This window comes from Melopsittacus undulatus, chromosome Z (assembly GCF_012275295.1).
Source record: "Melopsittacus undulatus isolate bMelUnd1 chromosome Z, bMelUnd1.mat.Z, whole genome shotgun sequence".
Lineage (NCBI taxonomy): Eukaryota > Metazoa > Chordata > Aves > Psittaciformes > Psittaculidae > Melopsittacus > Melopsittacus undulatus.
In genome coordinates, this window is record NC_047557.1 from 47,047,195 (window position 1) to 47,053,194 (window position 6,000).

Here is a 6,000-nt window from a genome sequence, read left to right on the forward strand (position 1 = left end):
TTTTCTTGTCACCTTTAAGTCTCCATTTTTATTGTCATGTGCTACTTGGAATATATTACTGTTCTGCGCATTTTTCTGAAGGCAAAACATTGTGAAAAATTCTCTCAGTCATGCCTACAAGTAATTAAACCTCAGTTCAGTGGGAAGCATAGCAGAGCAGCATCCATTCATGAATAATGTTTGCATGGTCACACACCTTCAGAAACTACTTTTCAACTCATTTAAATCACAGAAAATGAATATTTACAAGACCCAACACTTGGAAGCACTGAAGAGTTACAAGAAATGTTAGTCAGCCTTGGCAACTACAACTTTTCTTCCCTGTCACTACCTATTTCAAGTTACCTTTGTACAGCAAAAACTGGTATAAATAACATCACCCCTGAACATTCAGGAGAAATACTTCATTTTCTTATGATCTACAAAGCCCCTACTGCAACAACCATGGCCTGAGATTCCACTGCTCCTGAAGAAAACAGAACTAAATCATAGCATTTGAGATGTCCAGAGATAACATCCTGGAAAATCTATATCACTGTTATTTCCACTGATTTAAATAAGAGTCCCACTTCAGAAAATCATCCTTAGAATGAGGCACAAGCATCTACCAATTTACCCAGCAAACTAGGTGGCATATACAAGTATGAGATCTATTGCTAGAAGCCCTGATCAAGAATTAATTTTGGCATGACTGAAAGAGATCCCTACTTATTTCACTCCAAAAAAAATTCTAAGATACTGTATTTTAGCAACAAAATGTTCATTCGAAACACATCCCATAAGGTGGCTGTGAGTGTAAGAGCACACACCACAATGAGTACAGTGCAGCCACCAGCTCCAGCCAGGTGGCCCTGGGCAGATTACAGATCCTCTCCAGAGGTCTCCCGCTCCTCTCCAGTAAGAAACTGCACAAAATGGGTAACTCAAGCACAGCTGCCCAGGAGATAGGGCAGCAACTAGATCAGCTGGCCTTCTTGAAAACTCTAAGTGGTACAAAGCCATACACTTCTGGCAGGGCACAGCTGTATCTATGTGAGCAGGTTAACACAAGGTTATCAAGTGTTTAATGTAATAGCTGTTTATATTGGAGGAGGAGAGGGGACTGAATCACCACCAGAGAGAGAAACACAGCACATTAAGCGAGGTCTCCAGGCACACCTGTACTTACAGCATTCAGAAAAACTTATGAATCAGTCTTACAGCTTTGAAATAAATCTACTCACATCATATGCTTCATCTGCTGTGGGAAGGAGCTACCGCCCTCCCCACCAGCCAAAATAGCTTTTGTGTCTTTAAAAAAACAGCTATAGACTTATATTGGTAGGTATGTATGCAAGCAGCCAGCAGACTCTGTAGCAATCCCTGAACATCATAAAGTGCACAAAGAGTAATTGGGTTTTTGGGAGTGGGGGGAAGGGTGAATTATTTCTTCTCTAGGCCAAGAAATCCCATTAGAGATGGATTTCAATGTCAGTCCAGCCCAGTATTTACAAACCTTTTCCTTCTTGAACATTCACGTACGTTCAAATGTCACTCATTTGCTTTCAGTGGAAAAGAGCTGCCTGCACCTCATCTCTGCTACCTGAAAAGAATCACAAGTGCCCATCCATAGCTTGCTCATCCCAGAAAGTACACTGTAGTCACTCAGTTCCCTGTACAGCACAGCAGGGAACATGGTACGCACTGTGTTTCACCCTATGCGAGCTACTCAGCTTACAATGCCCCTTTCTAACCCAGTTTGTAAATGATACTCCCACTCCGGCACAGCCTTCACATACACCATCCACACAGCCAGCACAGCTTCCTCTAAGAGCACTTGCGTTAAGTGCCTAAGCTCGTGCTCCTGATAATAGAAAAGTCATTAAACAGTTCTCTAACAAAACCTCCGTATAGGTATTTCAAACGGAGAATGAGATAGTAGCTATTTCTGAGCCTGATCGTCATAAAGAAATCACAGAATGCTTTAGGTTGGGAAGGATCTTAAGATCATCTGGTTCCAACAGCCCGCTGCTAATTTCTGTAGTAATTTTAACACGACAAACAAACAAAAAAAAAAGCTTTACTACTGCACTGACACTGATTTCCAGAGCCTACTGTAAATACTTTGGTGTCATAGACTTACAGGTGATGCTTCACAATTTCCAGCCGAAATATCTCCCTGCTAGAGGTACACGAAAAAAAGGAGTCAAGAAGAAGGCAGGAAAATGCTTCAGAGCATGGAGCCAAAGACATAAAATAGCCCTTCAACCTGCAGATCCACTAGACTCCCTCCCACAGCAGGGCAGGCACAGGCTCCTGTTCCTCTCCTTGCTAATGGCAGTCACATAACAGAAGCGAGCGGCAACAATAAAGTTACAATCAACGGCATTCATCCATTCACTGCTTTCTCCCTTAAACCCAGATGCTGCGTGGTTTCCTATACGCAGGAAACACCGCCAAACAGCCCACACCACGAAGCTGTAAAGACATCGCCTTATAATTAGCCAGAGCACAAACAGGAATAGACAGGAAACTCTTACGTCTCTTTACCCATCTCTCGCAAATTCAGCGCCTCTTGACAGATCTAAACCCTCTTGACAGCTGAAAACCAAAACCAGCAGAGTAGCTCTTCAGAACGTTTACAGCCGGTTTCCCCACAACGAGTACCCGGTTCATCGCCCAACTATTCGCCCAGCAAGGGACCGAGTTTCCCAGCAGACATCAGCCTCACCTCCAGTGCCCGAGCACATTAAGCGGGTCCGGCACATAGAAACGACCGGGCCGCTTCCCGGGTGGCGGAAGCCGCCTCGCAGCCAATTCACCGGCCCAGGGCCAGCGCCTCGGCAGGTGCAGGCGGGGCCGGCCGCAGGCCCCGGGCGCGGTCCCACGGCCCAGGAGACGCACCTGAGGGGAGCCGCCACTTGCAAGCAACCGCCGCCAGAGCCGACCAGACTTGGCAACTGCAGCCGAAAAAGCACATTTATAAACCTGCCAGAGCTCTCTCATTCGCTGCGGGAGGCTCCTCCTCCGAGCCCCGCTCCGGCCGCGCTGCCGGCGGGGGCTGCCCGCGTCGCGTCCCCACCTCACAGCCGCCAAGACCCCTCCCAGGAGCCGCCGGCGGGCTCGTCCCCGCCGGGCGGAAGGCCCCGTTCCGTAGGTGTGCCTGCACGGCCAGCCCGGCCCCACCGCGGTGCTGACCCGAGCTCCGCCGCCGCGGCAGATCCCGCACCTACCTCGGCGGGAGGAGGCACAGCGAGCACGGCCACACACCCGCTCCAGCCGCGGCCGCTCTGTCTCTGCCTCCGCCGCCAGCGCCGCCGCCACCGCCTCCTGCTCCTCCCCTCGCCGCTGCCACCTCCTCCCCCGGCCCCAGGCGGCGCGCAGCCCGTCCCACCGCGCGCCCCTACCTGTGGGGCCTGCCGGCACTGTACACCCCCCCGCTCGCCTCGGCGCCTTCCCCGCTACAGGCTGGGCCGCGCAGCCCGCTTTCCCCCAGTGCCGGCGGGGGCAGGGCGGCGGGAGGAGGACGAGCAGCAGCAGCAGTTGGTGCCCGCGTGTAACAAGTTTCGGTTGCCCCGCAGTATGGCGGCGGCCGGGCGGGGGGCGGACCTGGGGCGGCTGCTCCGCACAGGCGGACTCGGCAGGGGCCGCTCCGCCTGTCCTCCGCAAGCACTGCTTTCCGTGCGCCAGCGGATGCCCCGCTGCCGGCAGCATCCCTGCAGCGATGGCCGGCGAGGGCAGCAGTTCGGTGATTCCACACGGGGACAGCCCCAGTAATGGCACCAGCAGATCGGAGCCTCCCTGGAGATTTAGGGCTTGGAAATGTGTGGAGGCACTTCTGCCAAACGCAGATGCGGTGCCCCCGCAGCTGAATGAGGCTGTGCAACAGCTGCCTCACCTTCCCACGCTTGGTGCCACTTGTCCCATTCACCTGACCCTGATCCTTCTCTTTTTTCCTGCCCTCTGCCCCTGCTCCTCCTCATGCTCCTTCTCCTGCCTCTGCACCATCTCCAGCAGGATGCTCGCTGCAGACGGCAACGCCAGTTGCATCCGGATGCAGCCTCTCAGCACAATGGAAATATGAATGATTTATACTGAAAGCAAACGTTACTGGAATTGCTGCACCTCAAAGTACAGGCCCACGTAGGTGACTGCTTGCTAATATTAAAGGAGGAGCAGCTTGGCATAACAGAGAAAATAGGTCAGTGACTGCACAGATTTCACCGGGGTGCTTCTGCTGAGTCACTGATGAGTTATTGATTACCATCATGTCCATGCACGTCTGTGTTACTGCTCTGATGAACGACAGGAACCAACACATGGATGATTTGTGTTCTTTTACTGCTGTGGAACAGGTGATATCTGATGTCATTTGATTGCTATAGCTTAGTTAACAGGATTTATTTAAGCAAGACTGAATAAAATACTTAGTTTATCGGATGCTGGCATTTGTATTAGTGGCTGCTTTAATTCCAGCATTGCACAGTAGGTATTGTTACAATAATGCGACACTAGATTTCTACTGTCTATAATTCACGTTAGCTATAGCTTAAAAATACTATCAAAATGAAATTATTGAGGAAATAGAGCCTCTTAAAGACTCAGAATCATGATAATTGCCTCAGATAAAGTTTGCATGCAAGGCAAAACCTGGCCACCTTGTTTTTGAAACAGCAGGGTTTGAAGGACATTAGCAAAGCCAATGAGCAGTTTGTTGTTGTGTGGAAAACACATGGGAATCCCCTTCCCATCATTACATGTTCAAAATGGTGGTTTAACTTAGGCCGGTTCAACACTGGGCCAGTTAATATCAAATAGGGCCACACACCATCAAAACGTTAGATATGAGGCATAGAGAAGCAACAAGTCACACCGAGCTCTGGGAGGCAATGGGGAACAATAACGGGAAACACCAAGCAGGTGGAACTAAGGATCTGGGGTTTGGTGGGAAGGGAGAGAACCACTTCTGACAGTTACCTGTGTCTGCAGGGAGCATGAAAAGGGATCAAACGCTGGACCTAAGCTGGAAAATATCTAATGCAAATACAGTAGCAAGAGGAAAAATCCTGGTCGTATTTTATTTGGGGTATTACTGTAATTTATACCAGCAGAAGAATAAACTGCATTTCTTCTGGGACTGGCCCTTGGTATTAATATACCAGCAAAACATTTCTAGCGTAGACAAGACTTTAAGCATCTCCAGAAGGATTCAACTGAAATGATATTCCAAGGGAAGAAACAGAAGTGCTTTTTAAATCTCTTTTGCAGTTTATGAATTCTAGGCTAAGGCAGTTCTTAGCACAGAGTGGTAAAATCACAGAGGTTTTGTCAGCTTTCCTCAGGGAGCCTGCAGTCTGCACAAGCTTCTAAAAACCCAGAGTGGCACAGAGGAACCAGAGCACAGGCGAGCATCAAAATAAATTTTCCATTGCTTCTGCCTGTCTCTATCCAGGTTAGATTTCATGACCTTTAAGAATTATACTGTTAATTTGTACAGTGTAGCTTTCAATCTCCATTCTCAGTAAAACCTGTGGAGTATTGCAGATTGAAAGGTCAGAGGTAAAGCAAGGAACTGGTATTTGGACCTTGGCAAATACCAGATTCTCAGCCACATTCAGGATCTTCTTTCAGGTAGAAAGTGTTACCAACAGGGGCTTGTTGATTAAAATGAGATGCCCTAATAATAACAGTGTTGGGAACATACATCTAGTAGCATAAATTGCACCACAGATAATTCCTATTGTTTCCCATTACAAATGATGTCTTTCACAGGATTAAAAAAAGTGGCCTCTAATGCCTGGGGGACACAAATGTGGGAGCTTTCCCAAAGGTCTGTAACATTAGCCTGGATTATTTGTGAACTAGCGGTGTAGGGCTAAAGACACTGTTCCTAGCAGCAATTATAACTGACTTTGTTTTGCTAAAAATTATTATCTTCTTTCAAATACTATGTGCTGTGGCAGTGAAATCATATAATGAACAACTATTAATACAAGTCTACAGCAACTCCATAATGAATAT

At 48.3% G+C, this 6,000-nt stretch overlaps 1 protein-coding gene across 5 annotated transcripts in view; it reads right to left on the reverse strand.

The window, feature by feature from the left end:
- The window catches only part of SEMA4D (semaphorin 4D), a 79,302-nt gene extending 75,407 nt beyond the window's left edge, over positions 1-3,895 (reverse strand). Inside the window, exon 1 of one of the 5 annotated variants that reach the window (XM_031054123.2) lies at positions 3,878-3,895. The gene's annotated coding sequence lies outside the window, so the exon portion shown is untranslated. Of the gene's footprint in view, positions 1-2,710; positions 2,917-3,212; positions 3,264-3,386; positions 3,406-3,877 lie in introns of those variants that run through there. The other 4 variants (XM_034072600.1, XM_031054122.2, XM_005154912.3 and 1 more) reach the window with 4 other exon arrangements.
- Between the last annotated feature and the right edge of the window lie 2,105 nt (positions 3,896-6,000).